At 40.2% G+C, this 25,363-nt stretch overlaps 1 protein-coding gene across 1 annotated transcript in view; it reads right to left on the reverse strand.

Annotated features, from left to right (window-relative positions):
• Positions 1 to 25,363, reverse strand: part of ATP10B (ATPase phospholipid transporting 10B (putative)) — a 282,819-nt gene that overhangs the window by 228,695 nt on the left and 28,761 nt on the right. The window contains exon 2 of the mRNA XM_017885730.1: positions 847 to 1,091. The gene's annotated coding sequence lies outside the window, so the exon portion shown is untranslated. The remainder of the gene's footprint in view (positions 1 to 846; positions 1,092 to 25,363) is intronic.

Consider the following 25,363-nt stretch of genomic DNA (forward strand, 5'->3'; position numbering starts at 1 on the left):
GAGGGGAGGTTAGCCAAGTATGGTGCCTGCTTTCTCTGCCATGATGGAGTATATGAGGTCTTGGAACTTGAATAACTTTATAAGCTTTCTTCTTAGAGGAAGTACTGTTAAGATTTTCATAGTATCATCTTATAGTAGACACCATTGATTGCCTTTACAATTCCTACTCATTCTTTATTCTTTCTAATAAGATTTTAATTTTGTTTATATATCCACTTTTCTCCACACAACCATGTAGTTCAGGGAATGTGAGTCCCATTCTTAACACCAAGAAGGGACTAGCAATTAGTCTAAACCAATCATGGTGGTTCCATTTGCTTTGCTAAGGACTGATTTAGGCAAGGGTGTGTAACACATTTCTGGCCAATAAATGTGAGAGGAAGTTTGTTGGAGACTGATGAGACAGTCGGTTGAAGAAGTCATAATCCAAGTCTTGGTAACATTACTGATTTACTCCATTGGCAATCTATGGACCTCTCTTACCTTAGGACTTCTTACGAGGGCCAAAAACTTTTTTTTTAATTAAGCCAACTTGAATCTGTACTTTCTGTTATTTGCAGCCAATAGCACATCTTAAGTGATATATACTTTGACAGGTCCTATGTTGTCTGGGGAATATATACAAGTTTAAGCCATCTACTTGGCAACTGACATACCAGATCAGTTGATGTTTACTTTACTGGCTTGGAGGAAGAAATAGCGGTGGTGTTTTTTTGTTTTTTTGTTTTTTGTTTTTTAAAATTTAGACTCAGAGGGTACATGTGCAAGTTTGTTTCATGGGTATATTGAGTGGTGCTGAGGTGTGGGCTTCTAATGACCCCATTGCTCAAGAAGTAAACATAGTACCTGATAGGTAGTTTTTCAAGTCTTGCTCCTCTTTCTCCTTCCCTCATTTTTGAATTCCCAGTGTTGATTGTTCTCATCTTTGTGTCCATGTGTAAGAAATGGTAGTTTCTCATCTTGGCAGTGGAAAGGAGTTCACATCTCCACTAAATGAGACGAATAATAGGAGAAACTACTTACCCTTCACACTGTTGCTTTCATTGAAACAAATGTCACCAGTCGGTTCTGATTCTCTTGTCAAAGGAAGCCTGCATGACACAGGAGAGAAAAGAAATACAAAATATACAATCTCATTTTAGTATCAGCAATAATCCAGTATTTTGCCCTTTTCTCTTTAACTGGATGGCTTTAGCTTTAGACACACTTTACAGAGCAAGTGGAATAGATTCCCAGGGAGTTGTCTCAGTGGAAACATTTTATTCCTACCAGGGAATCAGGTCTGCTACTTTATCTTCCACCATACAGAATGCAAATTATGTTCCCAGAGATCCTCAGCTAAATGCCTAATTGTTCCATGAAATGTGTGCTGGTCCAGCCCCTCAGTGCATTTCATCTTTTTTGTCACATTGACTGGTTTCAGAATGGGCATGGGATTTCAGACCAATGAAAGTTAATTCTGAAACTTGTGTTGAAAATGTAGTAGAAGGTCTCTTTCTACTGTACTTGCAATGATGAAGATGGAGACCTAGAGCTGCTGGAAGCCAACATGGGAAATCAACACTGCAGTTCTGAGCGAGAGATACCTAGCTTTGATGTTATTTGGACCCCCAGATTTAACTATGATTGAACTTTTCGGTTGTGTGAACCAACACATACCCTTCTCTGCTTAGGCTAGTTTTTGTTTTTCTCTTAAGCCATTGGGTTTTCTGTTTTTCTTATTAAAAAAATCCTCACTAATATAGAAAACAGTGCAGGTATGATAATTTTCACTTCATAGAGTATGAATTAGAAGCTCAGAGAGAGGTCAGGGTGGGAAAATTCAAGATTCCTATTCAAGGGCTCCTTCCATTCCATTCTACTGCCTGACTCATTCAGTAATTCATTACAGTAGCATGGAAAGAGTTGACACACTCATTGCTAGCTTTACTGACTTTAAACATTTCCTCTTTGGAGACAATGAAGTTGTCTTCCACAAGGCTACCAAGTGAGATAATCTATATTATTTTAGCAAGGTAAAGATTATTCACACGCATATGCACACACACATACTCTACAAAAGGCCATGGTAGGTACTTTAGATTTGGGCAGAAGATCTCCCTATAGGGTCTGTCCAAGATGCAACTTGGTTCTTGTTGAAACCCTCACTCTCCAGGGGACATCTGAGCTAAGTCAATGGACAGCCTCAGCCTCCTCAGTCTTGTTCTGATTTTGGTCATCTGCATGCCAGCTCTCTGGTGGCCTGTGACTAATCACAAACAAACTCTCCACCCAGCTGACTGAGCTGCCTAGGGCCCAGTTCATTCTCAGTGAGTCACTAAACAGAGGTCACAAAGAGAAAGTCCATAGCCCAAATCCTGCTCCTTGATGGGTTTTGACACAGACACACACACATACACGCACATGCACACACACACGTTATTTGAACTACATTCACACATTGAAAATTTTTACTTAAGAAGGTTAGATTTCAGCTTCACATAAAAAAAATTCCAAAAAGCTGTCAACATTATTTGCATTCCCACACAATGACACAAGCTGAATCTGAGTGCTGTCTACAGGGTTCAGGCAGGGCACATACTTCATTCACCTTATTTCCTCATCTGTCCTCTTTTACTCATTTCTGCCACATACCTGGCTGTGTTTTCAACCCCTGGCCTAACCTTCCTACAACCTGTTATTGTTGGCTAAGCTAACTGAGATGCCACCTTGCCCTCCAGTGGCTGTGTCCGGAAGCAGCCTGGGTCCAGCCAGGTTTCTACCTCAGCCTCCAGTCCCTCCATAAATAAAATGGCACCACTGTGTGACTTTTTAATTTTCTCTTATCCTTGTTAAATCTTCCAAATTCTCTGTAGAAAGTAGGAATTATCTATTTAAGTCAGAAAAATAAGTTAATAAATGCTCTTGTGAAAATAAAACTTCCCTGTATCCTGTGTGGGGGGCAGGAATTTGGGGAGGCTGTATGGTGGAATCAGCTAGGCACTGGAGGAGGTGTCAGAAGATTGGGATACTCTGTGATCTTTTATACATTATTTCTGTCTCTTGACCTCGGTTTCCCTATCAAATAAGGAAGCCAGGTGTGCTAGATCAGAAGTTATAAGCTGGTGGCCCCACAGGCCATATCCAGCTAATAGATGGTATTATTCCCCCTTATTAATTAGATGCCAACAGCTAAAAAGAATGCTTCAATTAACAATCCAGATTACAGACTTCTTGGAACTGTCTAGCAACAATCAACAATGGTCCAGTGATGGTTAGATGGGATAAAGTTTTGCCCCAGTTCTCACCCACTTCCTAGAGGTAATACATTCACTTTCATCACCTGTTTTATTTGTTACATTTCCCCCTGCCATTATAGGCATTTGCTCTTCCTACTCTCCAGTGAGATGACCTCTAGAAACCCTTTAGCCCTCATTGTGTGAGTGGAGGCTGGTGCTCTGAGGGTTAGAGACAGACAGTCTGGAGTAGAGGAAAATGTTCTGAGCAAAAAGCTCATCCTGGGACATTCCAGTAAACCTTAATGAATTGCTCCTCCTCCCTACTTGGCCAAGAGTTGGAACAGCAAGATGCCTAGGCCTTTATGAAGGTCCCACTACATGGTTAAACCTAAAAAGGCAACAGCGGGTTTTGAAAGTAGAAATATTCTTCCGTTGGGGTTGCTAGCTGATTCTCTAAGTAATTTGCAATTCAAGTGTCTCTTTGTTTTGTATGAAAATTTGCTGCTATCTGGAAAGTGGGGAAGAGCTAAATTGCATCCTGCTGGTTTTACTTTGGCTGTATCAAAAAAGAAACTGTTAATCTGGTTCCATAATTAACTTTCCTATTCTAAAAAGGCCCTGGGAGAGAGTCCAGAGGGTGGCTGTCAACTCCCTGCCTCTCTTCTCAATAACTCCTTTCAATAGAATGCCCTGAAAGGAGAATGATTCCAGGTGGGGATTGGTCTTGATTTTCTAATTTTTCTTCTCCTTTATCACCATCCAACCACTATTTAGTGAATAGCTACAGTGGGTAAGGCACTGTGCTGACCAGTTGTGGGCATAAAAATAAATAAATCCCCGTGGAGCTGCCAGAGAACATAAGTAAGTTAACTTTCCATCCATCCATCCATCCACTCATTCATCCAAAATGAATGAGCGGATGAATATAGAAACAGGTTTCTATATTATGCCAGACACTGTGCTAGGCATTGGTATGTAAGACATACAAAGATGGCTTAATCAACATTCAAGAATTCTAAAGTGAAGAGATGAATTCTGACTAGGGCCTCAATAGTTGGCCTCATGGAGAAGATAGCATTTACATTTACTTTAGCCCGTTGATATTTATGTGCATGCATGCATGAGTGCACACACCCTCGTGTACATGCACACATGTACATGTGCATGACATGCTGGCGAGACAGGCTAATTGATTCAAGTAGAGGCATGTAGGCTGGGAATTCAGTTTGACCATCACTGGGAGACCCCTTTAGCAGCAGAAGTGGGTTTGAACTAACATTAAGTGCTAACAAATTTGAGTACAGCCATGCCACGTTTAATAACAGGGATATGTTCTAAGAAATGCATCATTAGGTGATTTTTTTATTGTGTAAACACCATAAAGTGCACTTACACAAACCCAGATGGTAAAGCCTACTCTACACCTAGGCTATATTGTCTAACCTACTGTTACTAGGCTACAAACCTGTACGGCATGTTACTTTACTAAATACTGTAGGCCATTGTAACAAAACAGTAAGTATTTGTGTATCTAAACATAGAAAAGGTACAATAAAAATATGGTAGTGTAATCTTATGGTACCACTATTGGGTATGTGGTGTGTTGACTGAAATGTCATTTTGTGGCACATGACTGTACTGCTAGGCACTGTGCTAAGCATTTGCATCCATTATCTTAATGAAATTTCATGATGCCAAGCATAATCATTGGCTACAGACTATAGATAGGAAACAGACTTAAGGAAGTTCCCAGGGAACACATTGACAGAATAGATAGTGGAGGTGAGACCTGGGTTCAAGTCTGATTTTAAGCACAAGGTTTAACTTCTAGGCAATATAGCCGAGCAGGGGGTTGGGGATGGGGAACCAAAGTAGGACTTAGGTACCTGTCAACCAATCAAGCAGTCAATCAACAATGTATTCATTTATTCATGCAAATACTGTATATGTTCGCTGAGTACTCTGGAGGTTGGGTGTAAAGAAAACAAAATAGGCAAATCTCTTGTCCTCTTGGAGCTTCCGTCCTAGGGACCTCACACTGAAGTGCTTCCCTCCTCCAAAGTGCACAAAGGAGAAAGTACAATGAGGCCAGAATTAATCTCCAAGTTGATCCCCCAGAAGACTACTCATTGGCTGACCTTTGCCTGGTTCCATCCAGATAATTTGGATGGTACCCTCTCGCCTTATTTTCTTTAAGGGACATTTGTTTTCTCTTTTCTCTTCTTTCTGAAATTACTGCTTTGGGTATGATACATCTATTTTCCAATCCTATCCTCAATTGCAACTTGAAAAAAATCTGTAAAGAAGTTGCTGTTTGCAACCCACTCAACAAATCTAAGTAATTTTTCAGTGTTGCTTAGGCTATTTTAGGTCTGGCTTTGAGGAAAGTTAGAGAGAAACTCTAGTCTTAACCCTGGTCCCCAGTTCACATCTACCTGAGAAAAGTATTCCCAGAAGTCACCAAATTCTGCCTTAAACCTAGCCCCTGAAACATCTATTAGGTGTCTTTTATGAGTTGGTGCATAACTCCCAAAATAAATGAGGAATCACTCAAAGACACTGCTTTATTCCTGAGAATTAGAACTGGGCAGGAGTTCTGACTGTCAGGGCTATATATAAGCATCAAGGGGAAATTACCCTTTTAATTATTGCACCTGTAAATGAGAAGGACAGTTGAAACAAGATCATAAGTTGACAGAAGGATGAGGTTGCCTAAAGAACCTTGTATTCTCTGGCAGAATAATGGCTCCCTGAAGATGCCCATGCCTTAATCCCCAGACCTGGGGAATATGTTCCATCACATGGCAAAGGGAACTTTGCAAGTGCAATTAAGGTTACAGAACTTAAGATTCGGAGATGATGCTGGATCATCCAGGTTGGCCCAGTGTAATCACATGAGTCCTTAAAGGTGAAAGAGGCAGGCAGAAGGGCTGATGCATTACACGATGATGGAAGTAGCAGTAGGAGAGATCTAAAGTGAGAGAGAGACTGGACCCACTGTTGCTGGTTTGAAGATGGAGGAAGGAGGTCATGAGCCAAGGAATCTGCACAGCATCCAAAAGCTGGGAATAGATGTCAGGTGAAAGCAAGCAAGGAAATATAGGACTGCAGTCCTACAACTGCAAGGAACAAAATTCAGCCAACAACCTAAATAAGAAAGAATACAAATTTTCCCCTAGTATCTCTAAAAGAGAGCACAACTTTGCCAATATCTTGATTTTAGTCTAGCGGGACCCATGCTGGACTTTTGACTTACAGAACTGTAAGATAAATAAAGCTGTGTTGTTTTAAGCTTCTACGTTTGTGGTAATATGTTAGGGTAGCAATAGGAAATGAATATGCTGACTGTTGGTTGAACCTCTATCCATTGGTAAGTGTGATCTAGGAGCAAGTGTGGCTTGAAACCTGCCTGTGCTCAGTAGGAATTCGTCTCATTAAACATGGCATAAAACCCAAAATAACAGTGACTTAAACACCTAAAGTCTTGTTTTTTTTGCTTCAAACAAGTCTGGAGATAGGCAGTCCAGGGCCTTCCACTATGGTGGTTCTATGGTGTCATCAGGAAAGAAGGATGATTCTGACTTTCTGCTGTCACTTCCAGGGTTAGTGCTTATTCTTCTGATCCAAAGTGACTATCAGAGCTCTAGCCATCACACTTCAATTACAGGCAGCAGGACGAAGAAAGTGCAAAGGAAGCTGTTGCATTAAGAATACATCTCAGTAACTGTTTATGATACTTGCACTTCTACCTCATTGGCCAACACTTGATCACGGGATCACATATAGCTCTATAGAAGGCTAAGGAGGATAATACACTCAACTAAAAGTTAGGATTCTTACCATTAAGGAAATAAGAGAGAATGGACTTGGAGAGAAAACTGACAGTATCAGCCTTTGTGGGGTCATTCTTGTGGGATTACTGGATGGTTCTCAAAGGACCACAGCTATTAAAATGACTGTAGCTGGGATGCAAGCTTTTCCCTTCCCACCAATCAAAGGCCCTTCTCTCCCTCTTTACAGTCCTTTCTCCTAACTCCAATTTCCAGTCTACCTTAGTCCTATCCAGTGTTAAGGGCCCATTTCAAATCTTACCTCCTCCAATAAGTTATCCTAAATTCTACTCAGAGGAAATAAATCCTCCCTTCCCTGAACTTTCATAAACTGGGTTATATGTAACCCTTGTCACACGGCATTTTATGTGAGCATTGCTACTGCCTTCTGGAATGCAGGCCATCCTATTAATCACAGTTGCATTTCCCACAGTGCCTCAAACACAGCATGAACTCAATATATGCATGACATATCAGAGAATGTGATCTTGTTCCCCAGTATCCATAGTGTCCCTTTTATTTTAGAAATAAACCCCCGGCTGGGCATGGTGGCTCAAGCCTGTAATCCCAGCACTTTAGGAGGCCGAGACGGGCGGATCACGAGGTCAGGAGATCGAGACCATCCTGGCTAACACGGTGAAACCCCGTCTCTACTAAAAAATACAAAAAACTAGCCGGGCGAGGTGGCGGACGCCTGTAGTCCCAGCTACTCCGGAGGCTGAGGCAGGAGAATGGTGTAAACCTGGGAGGCAGAGCTTGCAGTGAGCTGAGATCCGGCCACTGCACTCCAGCCTGGGCGATAGAGCGAGACTCCATCTCAAAAAAAGAAAAAAGAAATAAACCCCCTTCCTGGAACTAAGTGTTATCTGGGTACGTTGGTTATGCAGCTAGAGACTTCAGAGTCAAGTCTCCTTTGTGGTTATGTGGAAGCATGTGACTATGTTAGGGCCACTGGAATATGAACAGGAATGGTATTTGCAGGTTCTGAGTCACCTCTCTGAAGACAATTCTACTTGCCAGGACTTTTTTCCCACTTCTTTCCTGTTGGCTGAAAACAGTACAGCAGTCACCTTGGACCCAGAGATGGAAGCCACATGCCAAGGATGGCAGAGCCAACCAGCCAGCTTCTGACTCAGGAATACCTGCAGCTGTCTACTCGCCCTAGATTGTCTACCCACCTTTGAATGTGAGGATACACACACTCTCTCTTCTAAGTTGCTTACTTAGTCTCCGGGATAGCAGTTTACCTGTGTCTCAATTCATCCATATGATCAATGTAATTGGTCACTCGTGGCCTGTGGGTTGAAGCTGGCTTCCTTTCTATGTGTCCTTTTCTCAGAGGGTGGCATTAACCCTAACATGACATGACCTAAAACACTCAACTGAACACACACATGCCGTGCTCTCAAAGCAGTTCAGAGCACTTGATGGAGGTGTGGGTCAGCCTCTTGCATCCTGCTTAGCCAGGATGGCTAAGGAAACAGGTTTGTGCCTAGCATTTTATTATTTCTGCTGGAGTCACTCTTGAAAATATTTTTAATCAGGAGTGTGTTCAGACTTCTTAAATAATATTTTGCACCAACATTTATTGCTGATTCATTCTTCTCAAACCCATCATTTTAGAAAATTGTCTTTTTGCTGCCTAAGTATTTTTTGCCGTTTGAAACTTTCTCTTCAAAGTTTCATTTTATTTTTCTGCCATACCCTTTCGGAGCCTATTTCGACAATTCTGCTGAGCATTCATTTCCTAGCTGACTATTAACAACAAAATGCCTTGTGTCTGTAAGTAGTTTTATTTTAATATGTCCCAAAGCCTTTTACAATCTAATAGCACAATTATCAGAGAAGCCTGGCAAGTTATGCAGCTTAAGTATTAGTATTTCCACTCTGTAGACCAACAGTCTTCAACAGTATTAGTATTTCCACTCTGTAGACCAACAGTCTTCAATAATTGTGTGGTGTAACAGAATTTAACTATCCATTCGGAAGTATTTATACTGTCAATACAGTCATACGCTACATAACATCTTGATCAACAATGGATCGTGTATGCAAACCTGTAAGGTTACAATGGAGTGAAAACTTTCTGTCACCTAGTGCCGACGTCATGGCTGTCACAACATCGTATTGCAAGTACTTTGTTATAAATTTAGTGTAGCCTAAGTGTATGGTATTTATAAAGCCAACAGTAGTACACAGTAATGTTCTAGGCCTTCACATTCAGTCACCACTCACTTACCGACTCACCCAGAGCAATTTCTAGTTTTGTAAGCTCCATTCATGGTAAGTACCCTAATGCAAGTATACCATTACAAATTTTTTTCATACTAACTTTTTACTGTGTTTTTTCTGTATTTAGATACACGAATACCATTGTCTTACAATTACCTACAGTGTTTAATAGAGGAACATGCTGTGCAGGCTTGTAGACTAGGAGCACTAGGCTGTACTATACAGCCTAGGTGTGTAGTAAGCTATACCATCTAGGTTTGTGTAAGGACACTCTATGATATTAGCACAAGGATAAATTGTCTAAAAACACATTTCTCAGAATGTTTCCCTGTCATTGACATGTGACTGTAATTTTTTTTTTTTTGAGACAGAGTCTCGCTCTGTCACCCAGGCTGGAGTGCAATGGCCCAATCTCAGCTCACTGCAAGCTCCGCCTCCCGGGTTTACGCCATTCTCCTGCCTCAGCCTCCCGAGTAGCTGGGACTACAGGCGCCCGCCACCTCGCCCGGCTAGTTTTTTGTATTTTTTAGTAGAGACGGGGTTTCACCGTGTTAGCCAGGATGGTCTCGATCTCCTGACCTCGTGATCCATCCGTCTCGGCCTCCCAAAGTGTTGGGATTACAGGCTTGAGCCACCACGCCCAGCCTTGACTGTAATTTTTTATGGTAATAAAATGCCATTCTTTTAATTTATCCCATACATATAATTGACAGTTTTTGAGGAGCTAGTATGTGCTAGGAACTATTCTCAGCACAAGGAACACAGTAATGAATTAGATAGACAATATTCCCGCTTGTAAGTATCAGGGGAGCAGTTAATGAATTGCTGCATTTTGAGCAGGATGGTGAATGTCTACTGCCTTGTCTGTCCTGCATGCCCTCCTTCCTCTGGGCAACTGATTTCCTGCCGCTCCAATCCTGTGATTCTGATGGGGCTGCTGACCACAGAGGAAGGTAGACGATCCAGGTCTGGCTTTTCTTAATACTGCATTCCTCTGGCCACAGTGATTGTTTCAAGTGAAGTCACTTGACTTAAACCAAAGTTTATCAGTCTTTTCTGGGATTTAGAATTTAGAAAACAGGAAAAGATAGAAGTTCTTTGATTTGGCATCACTGGGCTGGGATGAGATAATCCTGGAGTAAAGTGTGGTTGTACCTTTTGCCACATGGAGGAGGCCTTTTTGCAACAGAGGAAGACTCACTTTCCCCACCCAGTTGTAAGTTCTGGCTACATGGGTCTTCTTACTATTCCAAAAACATCCAACTCCTTGGCCTCTTAAGGCATTGGGTTTGGAATGGAATGCCTTCTCCAGCCTCTTTGCCTAATGGATTCCTTCAAGTCTCATCTAAATTTCACAGACCTTCTCTTATTCCTCTACTTAAAGTAGCATCATTGCCAATATACTCTCTCATAGCACAATTTTTATTTCATTCATACTATTTCCAGATTTCAAAATAGCACTCTTTTTACTGTTACTGCTGTTGTCCGTTTCCTCCATATTGTATTATATTCCACCAATGCAAGAAATGCTTTTGTCTCATTATCTCCCCAGCACTATGCACGCTGCCTGGCAGAGAGCCCTCAATATTTGTTGAATGAATGAGTGAATGAATGTATAAAAAGATGAATGCTTCTCACTGACTGTAAGGATGGAGGTCCATGTTAAGCTATTTCGTTTATCTTTTTACAAACCATCTTTTCAAAAAAATCCTTATTCAAAAGAAAAAGAATATCTTGAGCTGAGTCTCAAACAGGATATCTCAATTGCAAAATATCTTTCTTAAAGTTTCACAACTACCTAGACAAAAATATCTTCCCAACATTATAGGAAATTCCCACGTTATCATGCATTTGGGTAAAACCATTGAAGACTGGAGTAGAGAGAAGCCTTGACTCAGATAGGTGTCTACTATACTCTCTTGGGTAAATCATTTCCTATCTCTGTCCTAAGGTTTCTGTACCTGGCTCCTTTGTTTTCTAGCACTGAGACTTGCAGCAATTCACTCATCTCTGAGCTCCAGGATAGTCATAATGAACAGGGGCGAGAATAGTGGCCCCTAAAGAGCTATGTCAACATGCCAATCTTTGGAACTTATGAATTTTTTTTTTTAATTTGGGAAAAGGGTCTTTGCAGATGTGATTAACTTAAGGATTTTGAGATGAGAGGATCATCCTATTCAGGTGAGTCCTAATTCCAATGACAAGTGTCCTTATAAGAGAAAAGCAGAGGGATATTTGAGACACAGTAAAAGGCAATGCAACCATAGAAACAGAGACTGATGTGATGTGGCCACAAGTCAAGGAATGCCAGCAGCCACCAGAAGCTGGAAGAATCAAATCATGGATTCTCTCTTAGAGCCCCCAGAGGAAGCACGGCTCTGGGAGATTTTAGACTTCTGGTTACCAGAAGTGTAAGAGAATGCATTTCTGTTGTTTTAGCCAACGAGTTTGTGGTAATTTATATGGCAGCCCTAGAAAATAAACACAGTCCTCACTTGTACTACAGATGTGACTGGGGGTCATTCTGGCCCCTGAGTTCAGACCCCACACTGAGGTCAGGCTTTACTGTCACCACATTTAGTGACTTCACCACACCAACTCTAAAAACCAGAGATGCAGAGACAGAGACAGACAGGGAAGAAGGCCCCATGAAGACAGAGGCAGAGGGTGGAGTTACAAGTCTATAAGCTAAGGAACACCGAGGGTTGCCGGCCATCACCAGAAGCTAAGCAGCAGCAAGAAAAACTCCTCCCTTATACCCTCAAAGAGAGAATGGCCCAGCTGACTCTTTGATTTCAGACTTCTAACCTCCAGAACTGTGAGCAAATACATTTCTGTTGCTTAAAGTCACAAAATGTGGTGCTGTGTCATGACAGCCTAGGAAACTAATACATGGAGCAAGGAAAATACTTCTTTTTTTTTTTTTTTTTTTTTTTTTTGGGCAAAATCTCACTCTGTTGCCCAGGCTGGAGTACAATGACATAATCTCAGCTCACTGCAACCTCTGTCTCCCGGGTTCAAGCAATTCTTGTGCCTCAGCCTCCCAAGTAGCTGTGATTGCAGGGATGTGCTACCATGCCCAGCTAATTTTTGTACTTTCATTTGAGATGGGGTTTCACCATGTTAGCCAGGCTGGTCTTGAACTCCTGACCTCAGGTGATCCACCTCCCACGGCCTCCCAAAGTGCTGGGATTACAGGCCTAAGCCACCGTGCCCGGCCATGAAAAGACTTGTTTCATTGTTAGTGAAATGGAAATCCATCAAAGGGTGATAGGTACTAACAAAAGCTGATTTTGTTTGTTTTCAGGCTTGTGTTTTAAAAGGTGTCTCAAATGAGTAAAAAGAAGTCCTTGGGCTCAGAACACTTCCCCACATCTTTCCAAGACTACGATGCCTATGCCATTTGCAGTGTCCTCCACCATGTAAACTGCCCTCTGAGCAGGGACAACGTGGCACACTGGGAGATTAGTCATCTGATTTAACCATCTCCACCACCAACCACTTGAGGTTTCAAAACATGTCCCTTCTATTTTTAAACAAGCAGCAGTCTACTTCTGCATTATAAATTTAGTTCCCTTTTCCCCAGATACCTGGTGAGGCCATGTCTTGTCCCTTGTCCTACTCCCTCTAGCCCCCTTCAGATCTAATGGAAAACATTACACAGTTCAAAGTCACTGTTAATTAATGCTGATGTTTGCTTTGCTGATGTTGGTATGAAAAGCGCTTATTTGAGGGAGAGAGAGCATGTTTCTTCTAATTCTCAACACCACTTCCAGTATGAACCTAAAAATCAATGGATGACTGGATTCAGATGCACAATTACAGTCTGAATTCAGCCACTCATGAATGCTAGCACCTGACACTTGGGGAAAAACAGGTAACTTAGGAGGAAGAATGGCCAAATAGGAAAATAGGGTAGAAGCTAGAAGGTTCTGGAGTGCACAGCTTTCTGTAGCCTGACAGCATTTAGACTTCCCAGCTTATTAGAGTTCTGGAGAAAATAATTTTCCTTCTTCCTTAAAACTGATGGACTAACTCATAGTTCTCACCCATTCAAGATGAAAAGTTTCGTGATTAGGAATCTGAACCCCAGCCTTTACCAGTTGTAACAAGGAATTTTGAGTTAGAGCACTCAGTGCCAGTTACTGAACTAAATGCTGCATATGCTTCATATCATTTAAGAAGGAAAATGGGCGCCATTGATAATGGTGAAAATGACAGTAACTGTCATTTATTGAGTGTCATAATCTTGGCTCGTACTTCATATACATTATTTCATATATTTCTGTCATTTCAGGGTAGTAAAGTATGAACTTGGAGTCCAGCACCTCGGTTTAAATCCTGGTTCTGCAACTTAGTAGCTAAATTACTTTGATTAGTTGCTTAATCTCTCTAAGCCTCAGTTTCTCGTCTATAAAATGGAAATAATAAAAATGTCAATCTTAATAGAATTAAATGAAATCCTGTAATACAGTCTGGCTTATAATGATGATTACAAGAATCATAATGATAATAATAGTAACAATTACTATAGTATTTACTAAGTGCAAAGAGTTTACAAATGTGACCATTGAAAAGCAGAGAAGTCAGAAACTTGTCCTTTGTTATACAGCTAAAGTGTGGTATAGGTGGAATTTGATCCATTAATGTTAGCCATTGTTAGGGTTATAATCTGGAGTTCTAACTACAGTGTTTTGTACAAAGTGTATGCTGAATAAATATTTGTAGATTGATAAATTATAGGCAGTATATTCTTGCCAGGGGAGAATCTTGGGTCTTGTTTAATATTCTCCACTTATATGGGATTTGGCTCCTAATATAATTGGTTTATTTCTTCACTGGATTCCACAAAGATAGGGCATTTTTCTTCACTTTTCAGTGCTTGCGGAGTCTGAGCAGAAACTATTTTCTAGCTGTGATTTGGGAAGAATGACATCAGCTTAAGAAACACATTTAAAACATCCATACTTCAAGGCTGAGGTATAGGCCTACTCTTCCAGGAAGCTTTGAAATTTCCCTTTCATCTGGAGCCCTACAGGGCCCTTCCACCCAGGTCTTTCTTTTGCTTCTTATTAAACAGGTTTGTAATGCTGAGTTTGCTGGCTCTTGGTCCCTTTTACATGCTGTAGAATCCTGGTTAGCCCTCAGAATCTCCTAGTTATTTTCAGGAGCTCTTGGGGGAGTTTCCCATACATTGATGCAACTCTGGCCTCCTCCTTGATATCCGTGGCCCAGGAATCCACTAACGATGTGTTCACCCAACACTCCAGCTGCCAGGGTCCTCTGTGAACACTGATTCTCTGTCCAGGAAGCTTCCAAAGACGCAAACCCTACTGGGGCTAAAATGATGCTACTTTACAGAAATACTGCAGACTCATTGTTCCTTCTGTCTCATTGATCCTGCAGTGGCTCTGCTTATGCTCATCTCTCACGAAGTCCTCCAGGTAAACAGCTCCATTAGCCTCTCCTTGTATCACCCATCACGTTCAGCCTCAGACTACAGCCAGGCTGAGTGACTGGGAAATGTCTGATTTTTCCTTTGCAGTTCTTATTACAAAATGGCAATCACATATTTATTTTGTGCAAATTCAATCTAATGTCTGTCTTTCCCATTAGATGGCAAACTCCATGAGGGAACGGATTGAATATGCTTTATCATTCCTATATCCAGAGTAGCACAGTCTTGAACATAGCAGTGCTTAATAAAAATGTATTAAATGCATAAGTACTTTGTTCTTCTGAACCCATACTCCCCCAAATCAGGTATCCAGGTAAAGAAGACAGGAGTTCTAACTCAAATCAATGTCCAGGAAGAGCTCAACCACTCACCCGGACCTCTAGCCATATACAGGCCAAGCCAAAGTTCATCAGTTAATGAGATGGAATTGAAACCTGGATTCCAAGTTCAGGCCTTGAGCTTAGTTCAAAGATATTTACATGATCCTTCCCACATGATTCTTCCAAACAGACTGGGAAGCTTTGGAGGTGGGAACAATGCCTTCTTCATCTTAGCATCTCCCACCTCATCTAGTATAATGCCTAGCAAAGAAGGTCTTCCAAGAAATATTTATTGGATGCAGGCAGCAAATATGATGGTCAAGATGAACATTTGCCAGAATGGTAGAGTTCCCATTGATCTGCTACAGGCTTCCAGCTGTGTTTGTAGAGGTATTGGTTGAGACGTGGAAGGGATTTATACAACAACTTTTCCCTTCAGATTGCCTCTCTGGAAATGGTTCATACCAGTTCACATTAGGTGCTGAGAAACAATTTCCTAAAAATATAGATGGGCCATAAAAGCCTAATATAAGCTGAGGACCACCTCATGACTGCCTTCTTCCGCAGTAGTCAAGGGGATGGGCTAAGGGTTTCCTGATTTGTCCCAATTTGTGAAGACTTTGTAGGCTGACATTACCTGAGGAAAAAATCAAGAACATGCCTAACTTACAACCGTTTCCTGCTTTCAAGCCAACCTGTATCAGTGGTTCTCAACTGGAAGCAATTTTGTCCCCCAGAGGACACTTGGCAATGTCTAGGGATATTTTTGGTTATTGCGCCTGGGGAAGTCTACCGATACGTAGATGGGACAATGCCTGCGATATTGTTAAACATCTATGGTGAATACACAGAACATTTCCCAGCCATTATCTCCCCAACAAAACATCAGTAGGACTGAGGTGGGGGAAATCCTGACTTAGACAAGTTCAAAACACATGGCAAGGGACACTGCTAAGTTCACATGGAGAGCCTGATACTTACTGCTTAAGGCACTTCTTTTCCCTTTCTTCCAGATTAAAGTTAGTTGCTAATGGCTTCAGCCTCCTGAATGTGGAGACTGTACATTAGGGGGCAGCTTAGTTTCAGACTTGCAACTGCTGCTGTGTCAGGATTCAGAGTGTGTGTGGGGATGCTTTTGTCTGGCTTCTTCTCATCTTTCTTTTGCTGAGCTCAAGGGGGAGGAATCAGTTTCTCTTCAGTTTCACGATTCTGCATCCCCCATCCCCATTCCAGAAAAGGCAGGAGGGGAGATAATTGGGGGACAACATAAGGTTGTCAGCTGCTTGCTCAGAAGGAAGGAGTTACTTCCAGCTGACCTCACTCTCCTGCACACACTCCCTGGGCAGACTTTTGCTCTCATGTGCTTTCTCCATGGCATGCTCCCGTTCAAAAGGCTTCTGTTGGCTCACTTGGCATGGTGGGTTTGGAAGCAGCTGACCTGGGCTTGACTTGCCATATAAATTTAGATCTCTAAACCTCAGTTTTTTCCTTTATGTTGAAGGAGGATGTTATGATCAACTGTTTACATTGTGCTATATGGATTAAGCAACCACACCATCACTGCTGTTGACCACTACATCCCAGTTAACACTGCCATGAAAATTATCATATACCAGGAACTGTGCTAAATGCTTTATACATTATTTGATTTAAGACTCATTGTAACTTATTTTTCAGAGGCATCAACTGAGGCATAGAAAGAGGCTACTTGGGCCGGGCATGGTGGCTCATGCCTGTAATCCCAGCACTTTGGGAGGCAAGGAGGGTGGATCACGAGGTCAGGAGTTCAAGACCAGCTTGGCCAACATGGTGAAACCCTGTCTCTACTAAAAATACAAAAATTAGCCGGGCCTGGTGGCGTGCACCTGTAATCCTAGCTACTTGGGAACCTGAGGCAGGAGAATTGTTGGAACCCAGGAGGCGGAGGTTGCAGTAAGCCAAGATCATACCACTGCATTTCAGCCTGGGTGACACAGCAAGACTCCATCTCAAAAAAAAAATAAATAAAAAGAGGTTACTTGTTGAAGGTCACATAGCTTGTACATGGTAGAAAAAAATTAAAATTGGTGGTCCAACCACTGAACTCTACCTAAATAATACTGAGAAAGAGCTCTGGATAATGTGAGCTGCTATGCGATCTCAGAATCTTTTCCCCATGATTTATATTTGTTATTTATTTAACTGATATTTATTGAGTGCCTCTTAGATGTCAGACACTATGCTGGAGGTGGTCAACAGTGGTTTTTTTTTTCAGCATTGCCCCTGTAGGATTCATGGGGAGGCAGAAATCAAATTTCTGACTCCAGTTCCTGACTGGAACTGGAGTTACTGTGCCCTGATGTCCTCCTGTGTTCAAAAGCACAGATTCAGTGCAAAAATACAAAACAAAAACAAAACTAAGTCAAATGTCCTACCCTTGCACCCATGCATAGAGATAAGCAGATCTGTTTGGCCAAATAGCTACTTCTATAAGGGATGAGGGTTGTGTGTTGTATAGTCATCACTTCCTTAGGGAACATTTTTCATCTTTGTCAAAGTCCTCTTTTTGCAGTATTATCGTATGCACCTCTCCTCAGCAGTTGTCCGGTCTCAATTGTATACTTATATGTGTGTGTGTGATAAATACATGAACTATGTTGTACTGTTTTGCTCATCATTCATTCCTCAGTGTGTAGTCCTGGGGTGGAATATGGAGAGTGCTCTATCAATATTTAATAAATGAATTTGAGTTCATACTATGTGTCAGCCCCTGTGCTAGGATCTTGACATGCATTACCTTACATGTGAGATGGATGAGTACTGACAGTTTTCCAGATGAGAAAACAGGCTTAGGAGTCCATAGTCATATAGCTGGTAGATTAGGATTCTAATCCAAGTTCATATGGATCCAAAGTCTCATGTCCTTTTAGTATCAAACTAGACTGGAGTTTGAAAACTGCGTTTGCAAATTTGCAATCATTTTGCAGAGAGTATGATCAGCAGTGGGGACTGTGGACTCCAGATTCAGTCAGTTTGAGTTCAAATCTTGGTTCCATTACTTCATAGCTGTTGGACCTTGGGATATGCGTGCATCTTATGACTCAGTTTTCGTTATCAATAAAATAGAAATAAAAACAGTAGTACCTCATGATGTTATTGTGAAGGCTAATTGGATTACAGCTGTCCGTCCATATATGCAAGAGATTGGTTTCAGTAGCCCCCCACCACCAAAATCCATGCATACTAAAGTCCTGCAGTCAGCACTGCAGAAATTACATGTACCAAAAAAAGGCCTTCCAGATACATGGATTCCCTCAAATACTGTATTTTCAATTTGTATTTGGCTGAAAAAAAGCTGTGTGTATGTGGACCCGTGCAGTTCAAACCTGTGCTATTCAAAGGTCAACTAAATTTGTGATGTGTTTAGAATAGTGCTTGGCACATTGTATATGTCTCTATATTACATGTGTTTGCTTTTATTCTCCTTCTTGGAGAAAGAAGAGCTTTAAAGACTATATATCATTGTTTATACATCATTTTTAGGATTCTGCACGTGAAGTATCCTAATCTGATAAGAAATGTTGAAATTTAAGTGCTGATGATTAAAATAATTTAGCAGTAATTAATAATAATGTGTGTCTCCTGCATGGCAGCTCCTCAGCATATCCACATTAAACAATCACTGGTATTTAACAACATCTTGTTAAATTTAATTGTCTTGTTAAATCTGAATTAAGTGTATCTTAAAGAAACTATTTAGATCATCACTGAGGTTTTAAGCTGTCTGCTTATTTTAGAAGTTGAACCAGAGCTGCTCAGAATGCTGTTGATTTCAGGTTTGGCACACGTATGTGGACATTTCTGGGTTACTACACTAACTAGGTCACACTCACCTGGAAGGGTCACCAAGACTAACCCACATTCTCCAGAGCCAGAAACCTGTCTTGCCACCTGCCTGCCAGGGCCCCAGGTACAGTGAAATGTGAGGCACTTAAGAGCCTGTACATAGTGTGGGCAGTGGCCCCTAGTGCCCCAGAAGCTCTTGTTAACTTGTCCGTGTTTGGCTGCTGTGTGTGTGTGAGCAACCGGCTCCAGGTTTAGGACGGAGAGGGTATTAGTCAGGGTTCTCCAGAGAAACAGAACCAGTAAGATATGTATGTATTTGCATATTTGTATTTACTATGAGGAATTGGCTCACACAATGATGGAGGCCAAGAGGTCCTGCAATCTGTCATCTGCAAGCTGGAGATGGAGGAAAGCCAGTGGTTCCAAGGCCTAAGGCCTCAGAACCAGGGGATCCAATAATATACATCCTAGTCCAAGGGCAGGAGACCCATGGCCTAGCTCAAGGAATCAGGCAGAGAGAGTGAGTTCCCGCTTCCTCCACTTTTGTGTTCTAGTTTGGTCCTCAACAGATTGTATAAGGCCTATCCACACTGGGGACAGCCATCTGCTTTACTCTATCCACCAGTTCAAATGCTAATCTCTTCTGGAAACACTCTCACAGACACACCCAGAAATCATGTTTACCAGATACCTGGGCATCCAGTAGTCTAGTCAAATTGATACATAAAATTAACCATCACAGAGGGATTCCATGTAAAGAGAGTTGCCAGTCAAATTACACTCCCCTGACCCAGGGAGTGCAACAAATTAGAACCACGGTAGAAAACAATACATATACCTGTTAAAAACGAATGAATAGTTCTGTAGATACCAATATGAAAATTATAAGGGAGAAATCAAGGGGCAGAAATGTATCTATAGTTGCTCCTATTGTGTTGCAAAAATAAAATTTACATGTATGTTTATAAATGCATGAACTTTGCTGGTAAGAGTGATTGTCTCTGTCTCTGGTAAGAGTGAAATGCATGAACTTTGCTGGTAAGAGTATTTGGTAATGCACAAGGAAGGAGGGAAACGCAATTTTCACTGTAAACCATTTTTCTTGCCTTTTAAATGTTGGGCCATATGCCTAGATTACCATTCAAAATAGACTTTTTAAGTTAGAGCTGAGTAAGAGAATGGACTGTGCTTTGAAATGGCGAGCACATAGAGAATATTTGAATAGACAGTGAGGATACCTTATCAGAGATGTTGTAAAGAATGCTTTGATAACACTCAACAATTGGATACTTTTTTCAAGCACATGTATGACAGATTTTATAAAGCTATAATAATCAAACACAATGTATTAACTCAAGGGTAAACAAACAGTCCAATGACACAGAATGGAAAATTGAGAAATTAGTGGAGAAGGATGGACCTCCACAGTGAGAAATAGCATTAGGATAACTGAACACTGTTATATCCATATGATGAAAAGAGGACTGTTTGATCATACAACATATACAATTTTAGGTGAATTCAATTTTTAAATGTGATAATGTTGAATTTAATCTGAATGCTGTATTCCCTAAATGCAGAGGTAGCAGAGAAATCTCTTTACGCTTCTAAGGTTCTAGAACTGTCTAACTACAATGGGCTACCCTGCTCTCACATGTTCCTATATATGACTGACTTCTACCATTTTCAGTGAATATGACTCCTTTTTGTACCTGCCTTTAAAAAACCCCAAGTCCCCTGGCCTTTTACTTGAGATGCTTCTCATTAATAAATGCTATCTCTGCTATAATAGCTTGAACAAAATAATCTCCATTGTCAAAAAACAGATGGGAGAGAGTTCTAAAGAAACATAATCAAAGTCAATATGAACACCTTGATTGGATCTTTATTCAGTCAAAAAATCCATAAAAGACACACTTGGAAACGTGGAGACGTTTAAATATGGACTGAATATTAGAATGCATTGAATTATTGTAAATCTTCTAAGGTGTGACAATAAAATTGTGTTTGTATAAGAAAAAAAGAATACTTTGGAGAAAAGATTGGGACTTGGAGACTTTCTAATGAATTTGTGATTGTATTATTCTGATATCCCCGAAAAAGGTGATTACACCATATTCCCTACGAGAACAATACTTTGAGCATGGCAAGTTGTCTCTGAGAGTTGTCAAGGGATCTTATACCGTGAGCATGGCTTTGGTGACTTCAAAATGATTGTGGACAAATTTGACCTTGTGTTTTCTGTTTTTGCTAATCATTTATCTTTCAAAAGGCTGAAGAATCTATATCATCATTTCTCCTCCACTTCACAATTATCATTCCCTTTAATCAGTTTTAAATACACCTTTCCCTACCTTAACTGTATTGGCCACATCATTCTCTCTCCCTGGAATGTTCTGCCCCAAACTCTTGGTATGGCTGGATCCTTCTTATCCTTCCAGTGTCAACCCAAATCAGCCATTTACAGGAAGATTTTCTGTGACCATTTTATCTAGGCAGCTCCTCCGTTGTTCTCTAATACATTGCCTCATTTCTTATTGTTAAGGAAATGTATGCTCATTTTCTAGAGCTGGCATAACAAAGTGCCCCAAAGCAAGTGACTTAAAGATCTAGTGTCTCAGTTCTGGAGGTTCAAAGTCTGAAATCAAGGTGATGGTAGGATGGGTTCCTTCTGGGGGCTGTGAGGAAGCATCAGTTCCATGCTTCTTCCCTGGTTGCTGGTGGTTTGCTGGGACTCTCTAGTATTCCTTGGCCTGTGGAAGCATCACTCTAATATCTGCTTTCATGTTTACATGGTGTTTTATGTGTGTTCCTGTCTCTGTATCCAAATTCCTCATTTTTACAAGGACACCAAGCATATTAGATTAATTTTAAAATTTTTCTGTAACTTGGGTTAATTTTGCTGTGAAGGCTACATAGTAAAATGTTAGGCTTTGTAGGCACCATTTATTCTCTGTAGCTTGTTTTACTTCTTCTAAACAAACCTTTAAAATATAATAACAATTCTTAACCTGTAGGCCATTTAAAAACAGACTCTGCTGGTCAAAATTGGCCTGGGAGTAGTAGCTTGCTGATCCCTGCTCTAAACTGACAGTTTTTATTTATTATCATTTTATTTCAGATTATCCATCTATGGCCACTAGAAAGATAGGTGACCAAGTTTTTCTTATTTTTTTTCTACTTGACACATAATTATACATATTTCTGGTGTGCATAGTGATGTTGCAATACATATAATGTATGGTGATCAGATCAGGGTAATCAGCATATCCATCATCTCAAACATTTATCATTTCTATGTGTTGGGAACATTCAATATCCTCTTTCTAGCTATTTGAAACTATATATTATTGTTAACAATAGTCATCTTACAGTGCTATAGAACATTGAAACTTACTCCTCCTGTCTAGCTGTAATTTAGTTTTTCTCTCTTACTGTGCTTGTCTGGTTTTGACTTCAAGATTATATTAATTTTAAATATGAATTGGAAGTGTTATTTCCTGTTCCAGCACAGTTTAACAGTGATATTATCTGTTCCTTAAACATAGAACTCATCTGAAAAACTGCACTGGTATGTGCAGAAGGGATTGGGATTGAGAGAGATTTTTTTTTAACTATTCATTCTATTTTCTTTGGTGGCTATGATCTCTTATTGGATATTAGGCTTTTAGCTCTTTAGTGACCATTTGGCTTTTCTTTTCTTGAATCAATTGTGATAAATTGTATGTTTTAATACATTGATCAGGTAACCTAAAGCTTTCAAAATTGTTGACCTAAAGTAGTACATAATATTCTGGATCTCTTATTAACCTGTAAGTATCTTATCTTTCTTTATATGATTAATTTTGTCAGGAGTATGTTTGGTTTGTAAGTCTTTTTAGAAAATGAACTATTGGCCTTTTATTTTTTCCTCTAGTTAGTTTGTTTTAATTTTAAATTTTCTACTATTGTACTTTTCTTTTATTAATGCAATCTTCTTTCATAATATGGAAATTTCAGGCATTAATTTTCTACCATGTTTTGGCATTTGATATGTAGCATTTTCATCTTTTGTGCTAAATATTTTCAGTTTCTATTATTCTTTTGAACCTATTTAAAGTTTTAAAATATTCCTAAATGTATGAGATTTTAAAAGCTATCTTTTATTATCAATAATTTAATCACTCTAACTAAATCGGTTGGTATGATACCAATCCTTTAGATTTATGAAGATTTGCTTTATGTTTAGTGCATAGAAAATTTTGTAAATTTTGGTGGGTGCTTAAAGAGAATACCTATTCTCTAATTTGGGTGGTGGGTTCTCTGTGTGTCCATTTCAATAAGCTTACTAAATGTATTTTTCATATATTTTTAAGTTCTTAAATTTTCATATGCTTGATCTTGTAATTAATCAGAAAGCGCTTCTAATTTTCCATCAAAATTGTCATTTTATAATTCTGTAAATTCATTTATGCTTATGAGGCTATGCAGATGCAGGAAAATTTTAGATTTCCTGATGGATTGTAATTTTTATCAGTGTTGTAAGCCTCTTTATTTCTAGCAATAATATTGCTTTAATGTCTTTTTCATGTGATGTTGATCTTGCTATGCCAACATTTTTTCAGTTACAAACTTTATCCTATTTGGGGGTTATTCAACTTGTTGGATTTGTAATTTTATAGTTATCGTCACATTTGAAAAATGTTCAGCCATTATCAAATATCAAAATTAGAAGTTCAGTAGGATAGGGCACCAGTCAGAGTTTTGAGTTCCTCTTTCCAGGTCCTAGCTCTGAGATGACATTTCTAGACATGCCCTGGGACAGAAGGGAATCTCTGTCTTGAAAGGAAGGACCCAATCCCAGTCCTGGCAGGACCTATCACCTGGTGGCTAAAGAGCCTTGGGCCATGAATAACCAATAGCAACATCTAAGTAGTATGCAATGAACCTTGGGTGACACTCTGAAACTTGCTGGCTTCAGTTGAGACTCAGCATATTCTCATGGGGAGTGATTATGGGGAGAGGGTCCTTCTACCTGAGAAAAGCAGAGGGGAAAGTAAATAGGACTTTATCTTGCACCTTAGGTACCATCTCAGCTACAGGAGAGTAGAGAACCAAGTGGGTTCTTGGGGTCCCTGATTCCAGGCCTTGGCTCTTGGATAGCATTTCTGGATCTGCCCTGGGCCAGAGGGGAGCCCAGTACTTGGAAGGGTGATTCCCAGGCCAGGCAGCATTCATCAGAAGCTGCTGAAGAGCCCTTGGATTTTAAGGAAACACCAGTGGTAGCCTTGCAATTGACATACTGAAGGATTCATCAGAGTCTTTAACAGCAGAATTGATCAGGCAAAAGAAAGAATTAGTGAGCTTGAAGACAGGATATTTGAAAATACACAGTCAGAGGGGACAAAAGAAAAAAAGAATTGGTCCGCTTGGTGCAGAGCTGAGTTCAATTCCTGGATATCCTCATTAACGTTCTGTCTTGTTGATCTGTTTAATGTTGACAGTGGGGTGTTAAAATCTCCCATTGTTATTGTGTGGGAGTCTAAGTCTCTTTGTAGGTCCTAAGGACTTGCTTTATGAATCTGGGTTCTCCTGTATTGGGTGCATATATATTTAGGATACTTAGCTCTTCTTGTTGAATTGAACCTTTTACCATTATGTAATGGCCTTTTTTGTCTCTTCTGATCTCTGTTGGTTTAAAGTCTGTTTTATCAGAGACTAGAGTTGCAATCCCTGCCTTTTTTTGTTTTCCATTTGCTTGATAAATCTTCCTCCATCTCTTTATTTTGAGCCTATGTGTGTCTCTGCACATGAGATTGGTCTCCTGAATACAGCATACTAGTGGGTCTTGACTCTTTATCCAATTTGCCGGTCTGTGTCTTTTAATTGGGGCATTTAACCCATTTACATTTAAGGTTAATATTGTTATGTGTGAATTTGGTCCTGTCATTATGATGTTAGCTGGTTATTTTGCTCATTAGTTGATGCAGTTTCTTCCTAGCATCGATGGTCTTTACATTTTGTCATGTTTTTGCAGTGGCTTGCACTTGTTGTTCCTTTCCATGTTTAGTTCTTCCTTCAGGAGCTCTTGTAGGGCAGGCCTGGTGGTGACAAAATCTCTCAGCATTTGCTTGTCTGTAAAGGATTTTATTTCTCCTGAACTTATGAAGCTTAGTTTGGCTGGGTATCAAATTCTGAGTTGAAAATCTACAACCATCTGACCTTTGACAAATCTGACAAAAACAAGAAATGGGGAAAGGATTCCCTATTTAATAAATGATGCTGGGAAAACTGGCTAGCCATATGTAGAAAGCTGAAACTGGATCCCTTCCTTACACCTTATACAAAAATTAATTCAAGATGGATCAAAGACTTAAATATTAGACCTAAAATCATAAAAATCCTAGAAAAAAACCTAGGCAATACCATTCAGGACATAGGCATGGACAAGGACTTCATGTCTAAAACACCAAAAGCAATGGCATCAAAAGCCAAAATTGA

The sequence above is a fragment of the Rhinopithecus bieti genome, unplaced genomic scaffold (assembly GCF_001698545.2).
Source record: "Rhinopithecus bieti isolate Rb0 unplaced genomic scaffold, ASM169854v2 scaffold_15146, whole genome shotgun sequence".
NCBI classification, from domain to species: Eukaryota; Metazoa; Chordata; class Mammalia; order Primates; family Cercopithecidae; genus Rhinopithecus; species Rhinopithecus bieti.